This window comes from Salmo salar, chromosome 22 (genome assembly GCF_965601325.2).
Source record: "Salmo salar chromosome 22, fSalSal1, whole genome shotgun sequence".
NCBI lineage: Eukaryota > Metazoa > Chordata > Actinopteri > Salmoniformes > Salmonidae > Salmo > Salmo salar.
Genome location: NC_138312.1, coordinates 29,698,743 through 29,720,777, shown reverse-complemented (window position 1 = coordinate 29,720,777; position 22,035 = coordinate 29,698,743). Strand labels below are relative to the sequence as shown.

Below are 22,035 nucleotides of genomic sequence, written 5' to 3'. Positions count from 1 at the left end.
GGCAAGACCTGAAAATGGTTGTCTAGCAATGATCAGCAATCAATGACAGAGCCTGAAGAATTATGAAAATAATAAAAATGGGCAAATGTTGCACAATCCAGGTGTGGAATGCTCTTAGAGACTTACCCAGAAAGACTCACAGCTGTAATCGCTGCCAAAGGTGCTTCTACAAAGTATTGACTCAGGGGTGTGAGATATTTCTGTATTTAATTTTCAATACATTTGCGAACATGTTTTCACTGTCATTATGGGGTATTGTGTGTAAATGGGTGTTCTTTTTTTTAATCAATTTTGAATTCAGGCTGTAACAACAAAATGTGGAATAAATCAATGGGTATGAATATTTTCTGAAGGCACTGTATGTCTACTCATAACCCCATAATGAAAGACAACGTTTCACAATAACATAGTGCCTAGAATTCTCCTTGACTGATCACCATTCTCTAGTAGCTACCCTTTATGCAATTTTTTCACAATGCAGACATCCATCTCACTGTATCCAAAGGGTTAATAAGATGAGTAGGCTATTCAGTTGTCTGCATAATGAGCTATACACATCTGAAATGTAATTTTCCCTTCACATACAAGGATAGCTCATCCTACTCTAGACTTTACTACTGTTGTTTGAAACATCATCCCCCAGATGGAAATCCATGATCAATTCTTCCCATGGCCATGCATTCATTACCTTACATACTTCAAACCATATTGAGTGATTATTTTAGTGAGGTGATTTGCAATACTCATTCCTCTTACTGAAAACCACAATGGCAACACAGGGGAAAACTGCTTATCAGCAAACAGCTTGAGAAGTTCTGGCTGGGACACTCAAATGACTGCCCAGCGAAGAGTGAAATTATAATGAAAAGAACCCATACAGACTCATCATCAGAAATAACAAGAAACATAAAAGTGGAGTAACAGCTTTGAAAACAGACATGGGCTGAACCATATCCCAGTTAGCCATAACCTAGATCTCCATTAAAAATAGATGCCTTCAGTCTGCAAATATATTCAAAGAGCAGAACTACGTACAGTGCCTTCAGAAACGAAACATACCCCTTGACTTATTCCACTTTTTGTTGTGTTACAGCCGGAACTCAAAATTGATTAAATATATACTGCTCAAAAAAATAAAGGGAACACTTAAACAACACAATGTAACTCCAAGTCAATCACACTTCTGTGAAATCAAACTGTCCACTTAGGAAGCAACACTGATTGACAATAAATTTCACATGCTGTTGTGCAAATGGAATAGACAACAGGTGGAAATTATAGGCAATTAGCAAGACACCCCCAATAAAGGAGTGGTTCTGCAGGTGGGGACCACAGACCACTTCTCAGTTCCTATGCTTCCTGGCTGATGTTTTGGTCACTTTTGAATGCTGGCAGTGCTTTCACTCTAGTGGTAGCATGAGACGGAGTCTACAACCCACACAAGTGGCTCAGGTAGTGCAGCTCATCCAGGATGGCACATCAATGCGAGCTGTGGCAAGAAGGTTTGCTGTGTCTGTCAGCGTAGTGTCCAGAGCATGGAGGCGCTACCAGGAGACAGGCCAGTACATCAGGAGACGTGGAGGAGGCCGTAGGAGGGCAACAACCCAGCAGCAGGACTGCTACCTCCGCCTTTGTGCAAAGAAGAGCACTGCCAGAGCCCTGCAAAATGACCTCCAGCAGGCCACAAATGTGCATGTGTCTGCTCAAACGGTCAGAAACAGACTCCATGAGGGTGGTATGAGGGCCCGACGTCCACAGGTGGGGGTTGTGCTTACAGCCCAACACCGTGCAGGATGTTTGGCATTTGCCAGAGAACACCAAGATTGGCAAATTCGCCACTGGCGCCCTGTGCTCTTCACAGATGAAAGCAGGTTCACACTGAGCACATGTGACAGACGTGACAGAGTCTGGAGACGCCATTGAGAACGTTCTGCTGCCTGCAACATCCTCCAGCATGACCGGTTTGGCGGTGGGTCAGTCATGGTGTGGGGTAGCATTTCTTTGGGGGGCCGCACAGCCCTCCATGTGCTCGCCAGAGGTAGCCAGACTGCAATTAGGTACCGAGATGAGATCCTCAGACCCCTTGCGAGACCATATGCTGGTGCGGTTGGCCCTGGGTTCCTCCTAATGCAAGACAATGCTAGACCTCATGTGGCTGGAGTGTGTCAGCAGTTCCTGCAAGAGGAAGGCATTGATGCTATGGACTGGCCCGCCCGTTCCCCAGACCTGAATCCAATTGAGCACATCTGGGACATCATGTCTCGCTCCATCCACCAACGCCACGTTGCACCACAGACTGTCCAGGAGTTGGCGGATGCTTTAGTCCAGGTCTGGGAGAAGATCCCTCAGGAGACCATCCGCCACCTCATCAGGAGCATGCCCAGGCATTGTAGGGAGGTCATACAGGCACGTGGAGGCCACACACACACTACTGAGCCTCATTTTGACTTGTTTTAAGGACATTACATCAAAGTTGGATCAGCCTGTAGTGTGGTTTTCCACTTTAATTTTGAGTGTGACTCCAAATCCAGACCTCCATGGGTTGATAAATTGGATTTCCATTGATTATTTTTGTGTGATTTTGTTGTCAGCACATTCAACTATGTAAAGAAAAAAGTACTTAATAAGATTATTTCTTTCATTCAGATCTAGGATGTGTTATTTTAGTGTTCCCTTTATTTTTTTGAGCAGTGTATTTCTTTCTCACCCAGCTACACACAATACCCCATAATGACAAAGTGAAAACATGTTTTTAGAAATTTTTGCAAATTTATTGAAAATTAAATACAGAAATCTCATTTACATAAGTATTCACACCCAAGTCAATACTTTGTAGAAGCAGCATTGGCAGAGATTACAGCTGAGTCTTTCTGGATGAATCTAAGATCTTTTCACACCTGGATTGTGCAATATTTGCCCATTATTCTTTTCAAAATTCTTCAAGCTCTGTCAAATTGGTTTTTGATCATTGCTAGACAACCATTTTCAGGTCTTGCCATAGATTTTCAATTATATTTGAGCAAAAACTATAACTCAGCCACTCAGGAACATTCACGGTCTTCTTGGTAATTAACTCAAGTGTAAATTTGGCCTTGTGTTTTAGGTTACTGTCCTGCTGAAAGGTGAATGCATCTCCCAGTGTTCGTTGCAAAGCAGACCAGGTTTTCCTCTAAGACTTTGCCTGATTTTGGCTAGCTCCGTTCCGTTTATTTTTTTTATCCTGAAAAACTCCCCAGTCTTTAACGATTACAAGCATACCTATAACATGATGCAGCCACCACCATGCTTGAAAATATGGAGTGTTACTCAGTGATGTGTTGTAATTGACCCAAGCGTAACACTTTGTATTCAGGACAAAGGCTTAATTGCTTTGCCACATTTTTTGCAGTATTACTTTAGTGCCTTGTTGCAAACAGGATGGATGTTTTGGAATATTTTTATTCTGTACAGGCTTCCTTCTTTTCACTCTCTCAATGCTAGTATTGTGGAGTAACTACAATGTTGATCCATCCTCAGTTTTCTCCTATCACAGCCATTAAACTCCAACTGTTACAGGGGCGGTTTTACAGACACCTGATCCTAGACTAAATTGAAAAAGATTAAACCTGATCCTAGACTAAATTGCACTTTTAAACTGGACTAACAAATTGCATTTCTCAGACATTGCTTAAAATAGTTTGACTTGCCCTAGTCTAGATTTTAAGTCTGATTTTCAGAAGGACGGTTAGAGTTAATCTAGATCTAATTGAAGGCTTGAATAAAACCTGGCCAGAGGCAGTTTTAACTTCGGATTAGTGATTGTTGGCCCCCAGGTTGACCTTGGCAATGGAGGAAAATTGATTACCTGGACTATTTCAATGATGATCAAAGTGCACCACCAAGGCCAGACAGAAGGGCGGTTATAGACAGGGTTAACCCATTGATGAAATCATTTTCTGTATGTAAATAGAAAATGCAGCTGACATTTGTTTGCATGAGCCAAGAATTTCACCTGACTCTTTTCGGGGAAGGGCCATCCCTTCAAGTACTGATCACCGTGACGTATTTTGGCATCTGGAACCTTCCTAGTCCACAAAGTCTGCAATGCTATAGGTTAACTGAAAGACAATTATATCAAGTTCCCTGATGCTGCTGCCCAAGCCAACTACCAGGTAGAGTTCAATGAATATGGGAACTTCCCTGGAGTCATTGGCTGTATAGATGGATGTCATATTCCCATCAAGTGTACCTCTACAGCAGATGCTGAGGAGTACAGGAATCTTAAAAACTGGTTCTCAATAAATGTACAAAGTGTGCGCACTCCCAATTTGCAGTTCTCCAACGTTGTTGCACGTTGGAAAGGTGCAACTCATGACTCAAGGATTTTCCAAAACTCCTCTTTGTATGCTCAGTTTGAAGGAGGACAACATAGTGGAATCATACTTGGTTAGTGTGGGTATACACAGACCAACTTCTTGTTCACCCTCTATCTTCATTCAATAGGACCTGAGCAACAACGGTACAACCAAGCTCATACCCGCACCAGAGGTGGAGCGCATGTTTGGAATGTTTCGAATGTCTCAGAAACACATTGCGCTTTCAACCAGGAAGATGCTGCATTGTCATAATTGCAACAGCAGTGCTTCACAATTACCTCAAACAGCATGGCTGCCCAGATCCTCACATTGAAACATGAGGATGACCCAGATGTTCCCATGGTTGAGTCAGACAGTGACAGAAATGGACAAGCCTGCAGAGATGATTTTACTATGCAGCCCTTCTCACAACAAAGATAGCTCAAGTGATTGAAGCAAACAATAGCCATGGTTTTTAATTCATAAATGGAAATAAATCGGGACCCCGAACTGGTGCTGGTTGGAGAATAACATTGGTACTGCTGCTGCTTCATGTTTCTCTCCTCCTTCATAGACAAGTCAACATCAAGGATGTGCATCTTCATATCAGGCTCTTCTTTTAAATACATTAGTTTGCACACATGAAATTCCATGGCCAGGTTCTCATGCATGCTCAGCCTCTGTCTTTGTCCTCCTGCCGGGTTAGTGACAATCTTCCCTCCTGGCTGCAGCAGTTGTCCCCTCCAAGGTGATCATCTGCCTCTAGAAAATGCTTATGTTGCCTCATTAAATAACATGATTTCTTCAAGAGTTGACTTCATTACATCTTTTTTTTATGTGAGTGCAAGAGTTGACTGACAACATGACATATTCCCTGCATTATGAGTGAATCCTACCAAATGAGGATTGGAACGGTCCCCCATCTGAAGTGTCCAATATGTCACCCCTTCCAGGGGTTGCTGGCTATCAATGATCCCGGTCAACAAGTCCCCCAGCTCATCTGTCTAAGGTCTTACCAGTCTTAAAACGCTCCCTACGAGCAACGTCATATGTCTAAGGTCTTACCAGTCTTGAAACGCTCCCAACGAGCAACATCATCTGTCTAAGGTCTTACCAGTCTTGAAACGCTCCCTACGAGCAACATCATCTGTCTAAGGTCTTACCAGTCTTAAAACGCTCCCTACGAGCAACATCATCTGTCTAAGGTCTTACCAGTCTTAAAACGCTCCCTACGAGCAACATCATCTGTCTAAGGTCTTACCAGTCTTAAAACGCTCCCTACGAGCAACATCATCTGTCTAAGGTAACTTATAGGTTTTTCCACAGGACCTTAGAAAGACAAGACAAAATAGAAATTATATGACTTATTATTTATGATATTATTTGTGTAACATTTCTGTCAAACAAATACATTTAGGCTCCACTGTGTTGTGTTACTCAAGAAAAATAACATTTCAAAGTGACCGATTTGTAATAGTGTGCCAACCAATACAGTATCTTACCTGAAGTTGTTGTAGCATCCTTTTGTTTACTTTTCATTTGAGTTTAATTCATTACAAATGGTAGTCCAGGCATTCTTTTTCTTGTTTTCTGTTGATGAATCATGCTGTCTGTTCTTCATAATTGGCTGATTTGACACAATTTGCTTCAAGAGGTTTTTTTTCAATGTCACTGAAATTATTTTATCTTCGTCCATTGCTTGGTTTAGGTGACTTGCTCCAATTCCACACAATGCTTATGTATCAGTGTCCCAAGCCTGTTTTTTGAAGCATCCTTAGTTCAGCACTAAGTGCACATCGTTAATCTAATCAGACTTCACAAAGATTAACTGGTTAGTCCTTACCTTAGTCTAGAACTAATTAATCTGAAGTTAAGCAACGTCTTAGACAGCCATTAAAAACAAAAAAACGGATTCATTTAATTAGAATTAGCCTAGTCCTGACTTTAATTGAAACTCTGTACGTGAAACCGCCCCTTAAAGTCACCATTGGCCTCATGGTGAAATCCCTGAGCAGTTTCCTTCCTCTCCGGCAATGGAGTTAGGAAGGCTGGTTGTATCTTTGTAGTGACTGGGTGTATTGATACACCATCCAAAGTGTCATTAAAGGTCTTCTTTTTGTATTTTTACCCATCTACCAATAGGTGCCCTTCTTTGCGAGGCATTGGAAAACCTCCCTGGGCTTTGCTGTTGAATCTGTGTTTGAAATGTATTGCTCGACTAAGGGACCTTACAGATAATTATGTCAGTGGGGTACAGAGATGAGGTAGTTTATCAACAATCATGTAAAACACCATTATTGCACACAGAGTGAGTCTATGCAACTTATGTGACTTGTTAAGCAAACCTTTACTCCTGAACTTATTTAGGTTTGCCATAACAAAGGGGTTGAATAACTAGACTTAAGACATTTCAGCTTTTCATTAATATGTAAACACTTCAAAAAGCATAATTCCACTTTGACATTATGGGGTAATGGCGTCAGTGACAAAAAAATTAAATGTATTCCATTTTAAATTCAGGCGGTAACAACAAAATGTGGAAAATGTCAAGGGGTGTGAATACTTTCCGAAGGCACTGTAATGTATCCTGTTGTTCAGAACTCCCTGACAACATGAGTTCAGGAATCATTATAAGTTAGACAGACAATCAGGCCCTCTCCGATATCATCCAACCAGACATTTGTAAGGATCTGTTGGTAGACAATAAATTAATACAAAGTATTAGTGGTGTTAATGATGTTCTCTTTTTCAGGATAATCCTGTCTCCATCTGTCTGGATCTCTTTGCAGTTTATTACTTCCATATTTGGTTTGTGAAAATCAATCAATAAACAAAAAAAGAAACCCATCCTATTCTTTCCTCAGTTCCACATTCTATATGCAGCGGTGTGTTTAAGGTCACCAGAGGTTCTATTTGTAGCATGCCGTCTCATCTCTGGCCTGTAGGCACAAAACACGCCTAATCAAATCAAACCTGTCGTGAAAACAAGCCCCAGTCTCTTCCCCCTCGATAGTAATCAATAGTCTCTTTGTCTGGGGGCTCTGGATATGGGCCAGGGAACAGAACCTCTCAGCTTAGCTCTGGTGGAGGAGGAGAAAACCAAACCAACCAACCACACAGACAAACAAACAGCCAGCAGCACTGTGGAAGCTACCGGATCCCAGGCTGGCACAAGGCATGTTTAAACACCCGGCGCCACAATGACAGCGAGTGGGAAGAGTGAGAGAGAGGAGGAGAAGTGAGGAGCAGAAAGGAAGGAAAACTGAGCAGCATGTTTGATAAGGCTTAAATCTTTCTGCTCCCAGTCAAGCCACTGCAGCACTGGAACCCTACAGACCCAGAGCAGAAGGAACAGGAGCTGGAGGGAGGACTGGGAAGAAGGGACACCTCTCTCAGACACACGTCGGTGTGGTCTGTGCACACAGAAAGGAACTCGCAAAGAAAGCAAATTGGTGAAGAGAATGTGTCAGAGGGACATTAAAAATGGAGAACAGTCAGAAGCTTTGGAAAAGAGGTGTGCCAAGGAGGTTCAATTTAACATTTAATCCCAGATTCCTCTGGGGAGATGAAAGGGGTGCCTTGGTGCCTCTTCCACACAGGCCTAGCTGTGTACATTGGTACACCTTGTATCAATCTTGAAATGGTAACTGCACAGTTAAACTGTCCAAGAGTTCAACTGAGCAAGCTTATACCACATCCTATCCTTCAAGTCAAATAGTGCCATCTTTATCATGACAGCACTGAGCAAATGCCAGAGAGGTCAAAGTAATTCAGCCAACTCATCCTCACAAGTGGCAATTCAAATCTTGACATTTACATCCTGAATCATATGTTACGTCAGTTAGAAGACCTTCTGCAGCTTTGATGAGTTACATAATTGGAAAAGGAGAACTTAATATTTTGGTTACGTGAGATAATTATCCTACCTCAGTCTGTATTCTAGTTGCCTATATTAATTCAGAATTCCCATGATAATATAAAGCAAGATGTGAACTCGAATAACGAGCCATGCATTTTAGGACTTTATTTGGCCATCATCACAGGCAGTCATGTAGCCACTGATTTTCAAAATGGCGAAAGAGACAGAAAAATAGGAAAACAGATCACATGAGAGAAGGTTATGCTACGTATCAGTAGAGCAGACATTCCCTTAATTATGTTCTCTGCCAAGTGGAATTCTTGGATCGAGGCTTGGGCAGAGGTCTATGACAGACAAAGAGACTTGGAAACAGTATGCGAGGAGAATCTGCTCTTTAAACGAAACTAGACCGTCCTTCAAAGGGGTGCCTCTGTAGAGAAGGAAGCTCTGCTTTAGGAATGGGGGTTGTTGTTGGGAAAGGGCGGGGGGGGGGGGGCAAGTTGCCAGCTCTGGAGTGTGACCCAGAGGCCTCTGGGTGCCAGGAATGCTCTCAGCAGAGAAGTGAAGCCAGGGAGAGATTAAACACACACGGAGCCTGTATGAGCGCCAGGGCACCACAGTGTGTGTGTGTCAGGATTAAGACAAAGCATCTTCAGTAACCCAGTCCACCAGACTATCAAAAGATTTAAGTGAGTGTACAGTATGTTAACTCCTCAGGGGTCGAGTTACCTGATAATGTTTCTGTAAAGCAAGCCCCTATTTTTTTTATTATTTTGGGGAAATTATTTAACCTTTATCTAACTAGGCCTACCTATCATGTGATGATGTCAAATAGTGAAATCCTTTTCTAATAGTGACAATACCCCCCATTCTGTTATAACATCCACAACATGACTTCATGTGATGTTAACACACAGACCTATAATGAACAAAAATATCAACGCAACAACAGAGTTACAGTTCATATGAGGAAATCAGTCAATTGAAAATAATTCATTAGGCCCTAATCTATGGATTTCACATGACTGGGAATTCAGATATGCATCTGTTGGTCACAAATACCTTAAAAAAAAAAAATGGGCCTCAGGATCTCATCACGATATTTTTGTGCATTCAAATTGCCATTGATAAAATCGAATAGTGTTCGTTGTCCATAGCTTATGCCTGCCCATACCATAACCCCACCATGGGGCACTCTGTTCACAACGTTGACATCAGTAAACTGCTCGCCCACACGATGCCATACACGTGGTCTGCGGTTGTGAGGCCGGTTGGATGTACTGCCAAATTCTCTAAATTGGCTTATGGTAGAGAAATTAACATTCAATCCTCTGGTAACAGCTCTGGTGGACATTCCTGCAGTCAGCTTTCCTATTGCACGCTCCCTCAAAACTTGAGATATCTGTGGCATTGTGTTGTGTTACATAACTGCACATTTTAGAGTGGCTTTTTCATTGTCCCCAGCACAAGGTGCACCTGTGTAATGATCATGCCGTTTAATCAGCCTTTTGATTTGCCACACCTGTCAGTTGGATGGATTATCTTGGCAAAGGAGAAATGCTCACTAACAGGGATGTAAACAAATGTGTGCACAAAATGAGAGAAATAAGGTTTTTGTGCGTAAGGAACATTTACGGGATCTTTTATTTCAGATCATGGGATCAACACTTTACATGTTGCGTTTCTATTTTTGTTATTTATAGATCAACCCTGGGAGAAGCTCTTAACATGACAGGCTGAGGGTTGGACAGCACTGGACCTCTAAACCTTATGGGAGATGTAGCCTATAACATGTATTCTATTTTAACTTCTGTACACTGGACTATGTCATCCATTAAAAAAAATACCATCCTGTCCCAAATCTAAACCTCTAGTCTTTTGTACCTAATCTTGGGGCTTACACAGCAGAGAACATGTTATCTCAGGCTGGGGGGGTTTGGGAGGCAGATACACCCCTTTCGTTCTCTAAAATATTAAGAGATCCTGTTTCCAACCATCTGGTGAATGTTTAATGGCACAGATTGACCTCTCTTTCCAACATTACTAAAGATATGTCACCACAACACAATGAACAGGATAGCAAGGATTTGTATTTTCACTATCTGTAGCCAACCCCATAATGGAATCACAGTTTGGGTCAATTCCACTTGAGCTTAGCAGCAAGCAGGCAGTGACCAAACAAGCCTGGCACCAGGTTAGCTGCCAGAACCATGACGATTCAGGAAAAGGATATGTGGAATTCAATTATCGAAGTGTAAGACATTACGCCCAACCTAGCTGCAAATGTTGACAGTTTAAGTTTCCTGGGTGAAATGCAGGTAAGGGGAAGTAGCAGAGGGAGAGCGTGAGACAGAGAGCGAGACAGAGAGCGCTTGAGATAAATACCAGAGAGAAGTGAAGAGAGAAGATGAGTGAGGGTGAGAGAATAGGTGAGAAAGAGAGACACCACACGGAAGCCCTTAAAGGAGTGCAACCGGCTTAGAGCACAGTGCTCCTTGTCCCAGATGCCCAACAAATGCCAACCGAGTCACAGCGGATGAGGGTCATGTGGGCAGTAACCACAACACTGAGGAAAGAGACATCCCCTATAGCACAAGTCAGGACCACTGTCCCTTTACACCTCTGCCCCTATCCGCCTACAGGAAATTACTCTCCTAAGCAACTGGGACCTTCCCCAGCCCTTCCTCAAAATATTTAAGACAGTTGTTTATTTCACAAACCCCTGATAGGGTTAAATGTCTACATTTACAGTCCTTATGTGAGGATGAGAAACAGCTCTCAGCTACTGTAGAGGTCAAACACTTTGCATTAAAGACACACTACCACAGCAGTACCATTAATCATCATCATCATCATCATCAATAGTTCCTTTCAACCTTGTTTCAAAGCAGCCATACATCACACTGCTGTCATTACATACAGTAGGAATGAGAGTGTGAGCCAGGAAGGCAGTACATTAAGGCTCGCTCACATCAAACTAAATGTGGATCTAGCGTTCGTCTGACGATCGTTCGGCATGCTGTGTTTAAGGGACCACCCGCTGTAGACGTCTGACTGCTGACGTATTTCATGCGATTCTACATGTAAAATTCTCACACACTCAGTTCGCAAATTACGTTCTGAGGTGCAAGGACTCTCAGCCAGCAAACGCCATGGGTGCGTCTCAGCCCTTACATGTGCTGATCTAGGGCAGAGTGAGGTGGTGTCAAGCAGCAGACGTGTGTTCCAGTTGTGAAGTGTGCCATGGCAGAGCAGAGGGTACCTTGGGGTAAGTGGGTAATGAGGGTGAGCAGAGCCACAGCCCGACATCATGGTTATTTTAAAACCAGCAGATAGAGTCTGTGCAGCTCCACTGACTGACTACATCAAAGCCACGGTCCCATTCCCAAGATCTATAGAGTAAGGTCATAAATTAAAGATCTGCTCTGAGAGAAAAAAGGCTACAGGTATTCGCACCCCCCAACAACAAACAAACAAAAATCGCAATCGGCAAGTTGTTCGGCTTCTGTTATGGCTGCTTGTTACTATCGAGGCGGCAGGTGCACTCAAATTCACTGATGGAACTTGTTTTTGTACAATTTGAAAAAGTGACGCACCATATAGAGTATAGACTGTTGTACAGATCATAATTTCAAAAGGCAAGTAATGTAACCCTGATTTCTGAAAACAGGTTTACCAATTGCTGACTAACCATAAATTGCTGACTAACCATAAAACAACCAAAGTCGGTGGTCGGTGTGGACTAGGGATGGGCTATGTAATTTGTATCAATGTTGAAGTACTCCGATGATTTTTTCTCGAGTGGGAGAATAAACTATTTTTAGAACAAGGCCTGCACTGGGTGAAAACAATTACGCGTTTATCTATATGCCAAGCGCCAACAATGCCCAATTTATCATAACCATTACAGATAACAAATCATAATTGCTTAATTGAGATATATATATATATATACACTGCTCAAAAAAATAAAGGGAACACTTAAACAACAAAATGTAACTCCAAGTCAATCACACTTCTGTGAAATCAAACTGTCCACTTAGGAAGCAACACTGATTGACAATAAATGTCACATGCTGTTGTGCAAATGGAATAGACAACAGGTGGAAATTATAGGCAATAAGCAAGACACCCCCAATAAAGGAGTGGTTCTGCAGGTGGAGACCACAGACCACTTCTCAGTTCCTATGCTTCCTGGCTGATGTTTTGGTCACTTTTGAATGCTGGCGGTGCTTTCACTCTAGTGGTAGCATGAGACGGAGTCTACAACCCACACAAGTGGCTCAGGTAGTGCAGCTCATCCAGGATGGCACATCAATGCGAGCTGTGGCAAGAAGGTTTGCTGTGTCTGTCAGCGTAGTGTCCAGAGCATGGAGGCGCTACCAGGAGACAGGCCAGTACATCAGGAGACGTGGAGGAGGCCGTAGGAGGGCAACAACCCAGCAGCAGGACCGCTACCTCCGCCTTTGTGCAAGGAGGAGCAGGAGGAGCACTGCCAGAGCCCTGCAAAATGACCTCCAGCAGGCCACAAATGTGCATGTGTCTGCTCAAACGGTCAGAAACAGACTCCATGAGGGTGGTATGAGGGCCCGACGTCCACAGGTGGGGGTTGTGCTTACAGCCCAACACCGTGCAGGACGTTTGGCATTTGCCAGAGAACACCAAGATTGGCAAATTCGCCACTGGCGCCCTGTGCTCTTCACAGATGAAAGCAGGTTCACACTGAGCACGTGACAGATGTGACAGAGTCTGGAGACGCCGTGGAGAACGTTCTGCTGCCTGCAACATCCTCCAGCATGACTGGTTTGGCGGTGGGTCAGTCATGGTGTGGGGTGGCATTTCTTTGGGGGGCCGCACAGCCCTCCATGTGCTCGCCAGAGGTAGCCTGACTGCCATTAGGTACCGAGATGAGATCCTCAGACCCCTTGTGAGACCATATGCTGGTGCGGTTGGCCCTGGGTTCCTCCTAATGCAAGACAATGCTAGACCTCATGTGGCTGGAGTGTGTCAGCAGTTCCTGCAAGAGGAAGGTATTGATGCTATGGACTGGCCTGCCCGTTCCCCAGACCTGAATCCAATTGAGCACATCTGGGACATCATGTCTCGCTCCATCCACCAACGCCACGTTGCACCACAGACTGTCCAGGAGTTGGCGGATGCTTTAGTCCAGGTCTGGGGGGAGATCCCTCAGGAGACCATCTGCCACCTCATCAGGACATGCCCAGGCGTTGTAGGGAGGTCATACAGGCACGTGGAGGCCACACACACTACTGAGCCTCATTTTGACTTGTTTTAAGGACATTACATCAAAGTTGGATCAGCCTGTAGTGTGGTTTTCCACTTTAATTTTGAGTGTGACTCCAAATCCAGACCTCCATGGGTTGATAAATTGGATTTCCATTGGTTATTTTTGTGTGATTTTGTTGTCAGCACATTCAACTATGTCAAGAAAAAAGTATTTAATTAGATTATTTCTTTCATTCAGATCTAGGATGTGTTATTTTAGTGTTCCCTTTATTTTTTGGAGAGTATATATATATATATATATACACACATATATACACACACACACACACACACACACACACACACACACACCTTTGGAAAGTATTCAGATCCCTTCAATCAATCAAATGTTTTTCTAAAGCCCTTTTTACACCAGCTGATGTCACAAAGTGCTGTACAGAAACCAGCCTAAAACCTCAAACAGCAAGCAATACAGATGTAGAAGCAAATTTCCACATTTTGTTAAGTTACAAGTTATTATGTTATTCTAAAATTGTTTTTGTTTCCTCAATCTACATACAATACCCCATAACAGGTTTTTAGAAACGTTTGCTAATTTATATATATTTTTAAATAACTGAAATATTACACTTGAAGTCAGAAGTTTACATACACTTAGGTTGGAGTCATTAAAACTTTTCAGCCACTCCACAAATTTCTTGTTAACAAACTATAGTTTTGGCAAGTCGGTTAGGACATCTACTTTGTGCATGACACAAGTAATTTTTCCAATAATTGTTTGCAGACAGATTATTTCACTTATAATTCATTGTATCACAATTCCAGAGGGTCAGAAGATTACATACACTAAGTTGACTGTGCTTTTAAACAGCTTGGAAAATTCCAGAAAATGATGTCCTGGCTTTAGAAGCTTCTGATAGGCTAATTGACATCATTTGAGTCAATTGGAGGTGTACCTGTGGATGTATTTCAAGGCCTACCTTCAAACTCAGTGCCTCTTTGCTTGACATCATGGGAAAATCAAAAGACATCAGCCAAGACTTCAGAAAAAAATGTGTAGACCACCACAAGTCTGGTTCATCGTTGGGAGCAATTTCCAAACGCCTGAAGGTACTACATTCATCTGTACAAACAATAGTACGCAAGTATAAACACCATGGGACTGATGGGGTCAATTTGGGGTCATGTTTGGGGCTGCACCAAATGTTTGATGTATTATAATAATTGATTATGCCTGTTGTATTAATAGAAGGGGAAGGGCTATAAGACCCCTCCCCCACTACATTTATAGGGTCCTAGACTATAGATTAATAAATATATAAAATGCATTATAAGGTTTAATATTGTTTCACAGTTCTTTTCTAGTTTCTGCCTCTTATAAAGAAACAGAGATGTGTGAGTTATTGCAGTCAAAACAGGGTATCTGTGAGAAAGCGACTCAAGGCTAAAAGAGATTCATAGACACAGAACCCTGCAGGGGAGTGAAAGAGATGAGAGACTAGTCAGACATACCACTATAAAAGCAACTTGGGGAGTGGAAAATTACTGCTGAGCCCTTAGAAAACGCTATTGTATCTCTTGCAAGTTTGTAAAACTGTGTATGCATGGGCTTGGTCTCATGAGTAGAAGGTAGTGACGTAGGCAGTTACATCACTAGGGGTTGACTGCAAGCGTATTAAAAGCACCTTGGACTTTCCGATTTTGCAGAACTCAGGAGAGATATCAGTTGTATGTATGATGTTTGACTTCTGTCTACAGCTGTATTTCGATTATAATTGTTATGATATATAAGTGCACATTTTGAGTGCTCCTTATCTGTTAACTTCTTACATCTAGACGTTACGCTAGCGGAACACCACTCCAATATCCAATGATAGGGCGTGGCGCGAAATACAAACTCCTCGAAAATCCGAAAACTTCAATTTTTCAAACATATGACTATTTTACACCATTTTAAAGACAAGACTCTCCTTTATCTAACCACACTGTCCGATTTCAATAAGGCTTTACAACGAAAGCAAAACATTAGATTATGTCAGGAGAGTACCCAGCCAGACATAATCAGACACCCATTTTTCAAGCTAGCATATAATGTCACAAAAACCAAAACCACAGCTAAATGCAGCACTAACCTTTGATGATCTTCATCAGATGACACCCCTAGGACATTATGTTATACAATACATGCATGTTTTGTTCAATCAAGTTCATATTTATATCAAAAAACAGCTTTTTACATTAGCATGTGACGTTCAGAACTAGCATTCCCACCGAACACTTCCGGTGAATTTACTAAATTACTCACGATAAACGTTCACAAAAAACAAATTATTTTAAGAATTATAGATACAGAACTCCTTTATGCAATCGCGGTGTCCGATTTTAAAATAGCTTTTCGGTGAAAGCACATTTTGCAATATTCTGAGTAGATAGCCCGGCCATCACAGGCTAGCTATTTTGGCACCCACAAAGTTTGGTACTCACCAAACTCAGATTTACTATAAGAAAAATTGGATTACCTTTGCTGTTCTTCATCAGAATGCACTCCCAGGACTTCTACTTCAACAACAAATGTTGGTTTGGTTCCAAATAATCCATAGTTATATCCAAATAGCGGCGTTTTGTTCGTGCGTTCAAGACACTATCCGAAGGGTAACGAAGGGTGACGCGCCGGCGCATATCGTGACAAAAAAATTCAAAATATTCCATTACCGTACTTCGAAGCATGTCAAACGCTGTTTAAAATCAATTTTTATGCGATTTTTCTCGTAAAATAGCGATAATATTCCGACCGGGAGTCGTCGTTTTCGTTCAAAGACTGAAAATGTAAAATGGACTCTTCACGTGCACGCGTGCGCCCGTCTCATTGTTCTCAGATCGACCACTATCCAAATGCGCTACTGTTTTTCAGCCATGGACTGCAAAGTCATCATTCAACGTTCTAGCGCCTATGGGAGCCTTAGAAAGTGTCACGTTACAGCAGAGATCCTCTGTTTTCAATAAAGAGGCTAAAGAAGGCCAAGAAATGGTCAGAGAGGGCACTTCCTGTTTGGAATCTTCTCAGGTTTTGGCCTGCCATATGAGTTCTGTTATACTCACAGACACCATTCAAACAGTTTTAGAAACTTTAGGGTGTTTTCTATCCAAATCAAACAATTATATGCATATTCTAGTTTCTGGGCAGGAGTAATAAACATTAAATCGGGTACGTTTTTAATCCGGCCGTGAAAATACTGCCCCCTATCCATAACAGGTTAAGTAAATAACGGAGCCCAGAAAAGTGGAACCAACAGGACCACGCAGCCGTCATACTGCTCAGGAAGGAGACGTGTTCTGTCTCCTAGAGATGAACGTACTTTGGTGCGAAAAGTACAAATCAATCCCAGAACAACAGCAAAGGACCTTGTGAAGATGCTGGGGAGGAAACAGGTACAAAAGTATCTATATCCACAGTAAAAACGAGTCTTATATCGACATCACCTGAAAGGCCGCTCAGCAAGGAAGAAGCCACTGCTCCAAAACCGCCATAAAAAAGCCAGACTACGGTTTGCAACTGCACATGGGGACAAAGATCGTACCTTTTGGAGAAATGTCTTCTGGTCTGATGAAACCAAAATAGAACTGTTTGGCCATAATGACCATCGTTATGTTTGGAGGAAAAACGGGGAGGCTTGCAAGCCGAAGAACACCATCCCAACCGTGAAGTACGGGGGTGGCAGCATCATGCTCTGGGGGTGCTTTGCTGCAGGAGGGACTGGTGCACTTCACAAAATAGATGACATTATGAGGAAGAAAAATTATGTGGATATACTGAAGCAACATCTCAAGACATCAGTCAGGAAGTTAAAGTTTGGTCGCAAATGGGTCTTCCAAATGGACAATGACCCCGAGCATACTTCCAAAGTTGTGGCAAAATGGCTTAAGGACAACAAAGTCAAGAAGGTATTGGAGTGGCAATCACAAAGCCCTGAACTCAATCCTATGGAAAAATTGTGGGCAGAAATGAAAAAGTGCGTGGGAAGCTTGTGGAAGGCGACCCAAAACGTTTGACCCAAGTTAAACAATTTAAAGGCAATGCTACCAACTACTAATTGAGTGTATGTAAACTTCTGACCCACTGGGAATGTGATGAAAGAAATAAAAGCTGAAATAAATCATTCTCTACTATTATTTTGACATTTCACATTCTTAAAATAAAGTGGTGATCCTAACTGACCTAAGACTGGGAATTTTAACTAGGATTAAATGTCAGGAATTGTTAAACTGAGTTTAAATGTATTTGGCTAAGGTGTATGTAACCTTCCGAACTTCAACTGTAGATAAGTATTCAGACCCTTTATTCAGTACTTTGTTGAAGCACCTTTGGCAGCGATTACAGCATCGATTCTTCTTGGGAATGACACTACAAGCTTGGCGCACCTGTATTGGGGAGCTTCTCCCATCCTTCTCTGCAGATCTTATCAAGGTCTGTCAGGTTGGATGGGGAGAATTGATGCACAGCTATATTCAGGTCTCTCCAGAGATGTTTGATCGGGTTCAAGTCTGGGCTCTGGTTGGGCCATTAAAGGAAACTGTCCTGAAGCCACTCCTGTGTTGTCTTGGATGTGTGCTTAGGGTCATTGTCCTGTTGGAAGGTGAACCTTCACCCCAGTCTGAGGACCTGAGCGCTCTGGAGAAGGTTTTCATCAAGGATCTCTGTACTTTGCTCCGTTCAGCTTTGCCTCGATCCTGACTAGTCTCCCAGTCCCTGCTGCTGGAAAACATCCCCACAGCATGATGCTGCCACCACCATGCGTCATCGTAGGGATGGGTGAAGTTTCCTCCAGACGTGATGCTTGGCATTCAGGCCAAAGAGTTCAATCTTGGTTTCATCAGATCAGATAATCCACTACTCCGGACAGTTCTGACTTAGAATACGTGGACAACTACAAATACCTAGGTGTCTGGCTAGACTGTAAATTCTCCTTCCAGACTCACATTAAGCATCTCCAATCCAAAATTACATCTAGAATCGGCTTCCTATTTCGCAGCAAAGCCTCCTTCACTCTTGCTGCCAAACATACCCTCATAAAACTGACTATCCTACCGATCCTCGGCTTCGGCGATGTCATTTACAAAGCCTCCAACATTCTACTCAGCAAATTGGATGTAGTCTATCACAGTGCCATCCGTTTTGTCACCAAAGCCCCATATACTACCCAACACTGCGACCTGTATGCTCTCGTTGGCTGGCCCTCGCTACATATTTGTCGCCAAACCCACTGGCTCCAGGTCATCTATAAGTCTTTGCTAGGTAAAGCTCCGCCTTATCTCAGCTCACTGGTCACCACAGCAACACCAACCCGTAGCACACATTCCAGCAGGTATAGCTCACTGGTCATCCCCAAAGCCAACACTTCCTTTGGCCGCCTTTCCTTCCAGTTCTCTGCTGCCAATGACTGGAACGAATTGGAGAAAAAAAATCACTAAAGCTGGAGACATATGTCCCTCTCTAACTTTAAGCATCAGCTGTCAGAGCAGCTTACCAATCACTGTACCTGTACACAGCCGATCTGTAAATAGCACACCCAACTACCTCATCCCCATATTGTTATATTATCTTCTTGCTCTTTTGCACTGCAGTATCTCTACATCTATCACTCCAGTGTTAATGCTAAATTGTAATTATTTTGACTCTATGGCCTATTTATTGCTATACCTCCCTACTCTTCACATTTGCACACACTGTACATAGATTTTTTCTATTATCTTATTGACTGTATGTTTGTTTGTGTAACTCTGTGTTGTTTTTGTCGCACTGCTTTGCTTTATCTTGGCCAGGTCGCAGATGTAAATGAGAACTTGTTCTCAACTGGACTACCTTGTTAAATAAAATGTGAAATAAAAAATATTTTACAAAATCTTGTTTCACAGGGTCTAAGAGTTTAGGTGCCTTTTGGCAAACGCCAAGCGGGCTGTCATGTACCTTTTACTGAGGAGTGGCTTCTGTCTGGCCACTCTACCATAAAGGCCTGATTGGTGGAGTGCTGCAGAGATGGTTGTCCTTCTGGAAGGTTCTCCCATCTCCACAGAGGTACTCTAGAGCTCTGTCAGAGTGGCCATTGGGTTCTTGGTCACCTCCCTGACCAAGGCCCGTCTCCCCAGATTGCTCAGTGTGGCCGGGCAGTCAGCTCTAGGAAGAGTCTTGGTAGTTCCAAACTTATTCCATTTAAGAATGGAGGCCACTGTGTTCTTGGGGACCTTCAACCCTACAGATGTTTTTTGGTGCCCGTCCCCAGATCTGGCCTCGACACAATGCTGTCGCGGAGCTCTACGGACAATTCCTTCAACCTCATGGCTTGGTTTTTGCTCTGACAGGCACTGTCAACTGTGGGACCTTATATAGACAGGTGTGTGCCTTTCCAAATCATGTCTAATCAATTGAATTTACCACAGGTGGACTCCAATCAAGTTGTAGAAACATCTCAAGGATGATCAATGGAAACAGGATGCACCTGAGCTCAATTTCGAATCTCATAGCAAAGGGTCTGAACACTTATGTAAATAAGGCGTCTTTTTATTTTTAAATAAAATAACCTGTTTTCTCTTTGTCATTATGAGGCATAGTGTGTAGATTGATGAGGTATTGTTTTATTTAATCCATTTTAGAATAAGGCTGTAACGTAAGAAAATGTGGAAAAAGTCAATGGGTCTGAATACTTTCTGAAGTCACTATATACACACACACATTACCAGTCAAAAGTTTGGACACCTACTCATTCTAAGGTTTTTCTTTATTTTTTACTATTTTCTACATTGTAGAATAATAGTTTAGACATCAAACCATGAAATAACACACATGGAATCATGTAGTAATCAAAAAAATTGTTAAACTACTCTGCGTCTCACAAAGATCTCAAATGTGGACTCATCAGACCAAAGGACAGATTTCCACAGGTTTTAATGTACATTGCTTGTGTTTCTTGGCCCAAGCAAGTCTCTTCTTATTGGTGTCCTTTAGTTGTGTTTTTTTGCAGCAATCCGACCACGAAGGCCGGATTCACGCAGTCCCCTCTGAACATTTGATGTTGAGATGTCTGTTACTTGAACTCTGAAGCATTTATTTGGGCTGCAATTTCTGAGGCTGGTTACTCTAATGAACTTATCCTCTGCAGCAGAGGTAACTCTGGGTCTTCCTTTCCTGTGGCATTCCTCATGAGAGCCAGTTTCATCATAGCGCTTGATGGTTTTTGCGACTGCACTTGAAGAAACTTTCAAAGTTCTTGAAATTTTGCGTATTGACTGATCTTCATGTCTTAAAGTAATGATGGACTGTTGCTTCTCTTTGCTTATTTGAGCAGTTGAATAATATGGACTTGTTCTTTTACCAAATAGGGATATCTTCTGTATACCACCCGTACCTTGTCACAACACAACTGATTGGCTCAAACGCATTAAGAAGGAAAGAAATTTCACAAATGAACTTAACAAGGCACACCTGTTAATTGAAATGCATTCCAGGTGACTACCTCATGAAGCTGGTTGAGAGAATGCCAAGAGTGTGCAAAGCTGTCAAGGCAAAAGGTGGCTACTTTGAAGAATATCAAATATATTTTGTTTTGTTTAACACTTTTTTGGTTACTACATGATTAAATATCTGTTATTTCATAGATTTGATGTATTCACTATTATTCTACAATTTAGAAGATAGTAGAAATAAAAACCCTGGAATGAGTAGGTGTCCAAACTTTTGGTACTGTATATTCGGACAATAAAAATAAAAAAACAAGTGCCATTTAAGATTAATTTATTGAAACCGTAATGTCAACAGGTTATATTATATCATGGAACATAATATTAAAAAAGGCAGTAACCTCAGCAGTGGCGCTTGCTTGTAGAAGCCTATGGCTGTGCAGTGGCATAGCCTTGCTTTGTTAATTTAGCAGAGAATATGGTCTTATTGCCATTATCACAGTAAAGACACACCTATTTTATATTTTTAATATGTAAAAAAAACATGCCGTAATAACAGAATAAAATATAACAGAATATTTTTCCAAAGGAAAAAAAGTTGCCAGTGTTAAGTGATGTACATCTTGCGTCTGGAACAGTTATTCGGAATGAGTGATTGTTTGAAACGGGGCTCAATTTGGTGAGTTGAAAGACAATTTCTTCAGGGTTACAGTTGTTCGATTTACAGAGACTCGTTCATTCTGCTTGTTCTTTGAAATTTTCCAAATGTAGTAACAATTCCACATTGAACGCTGTATGGTGATGAAGTGCGGCCACGACATCTGTTTGGTGAGTAGGCCTAGGCTTAATGATTCTGATGAACATACGCTCTGTCTTTATCAAACTAATGTTTTCAATGTGGAACCTGTCTATGTTTAGGGGGGTTATAGCCTAGGCTAACCAATTATAAATTGCCCTAGCAATTCACAAAGTAGCCTAAATGGAAAATAGATTGTTGTTGGAACACATTTCCCTATCAACCAGTCCATTTTGAATGTGATAAAACTGTCGTCATTTTGCAAGGACTGTAGCTTGTGTATCAACATTAGTTAGATACGTTTTATAGGCATTCATTTTTGTAGGCTTACGGGAGCTTGTGTGTAC

General features: G+C 42.1%; 1 protein-coding gene across 5 annotated transcripts in view; it reads right to left on the bottom strand.

Moving 5' to 3' along the window:
- The window catches only part of LOC106583093 (cadherin EGF LAG seven-pass G-type receptor 2), a 92,165-nt gene that overhangs the window by 57,131 nt on the left and 12,999 nt on the right, over positions 1–22,035 (bottom strand). The gene's annotated exons all lie outside the window — the stretch shown is intronic.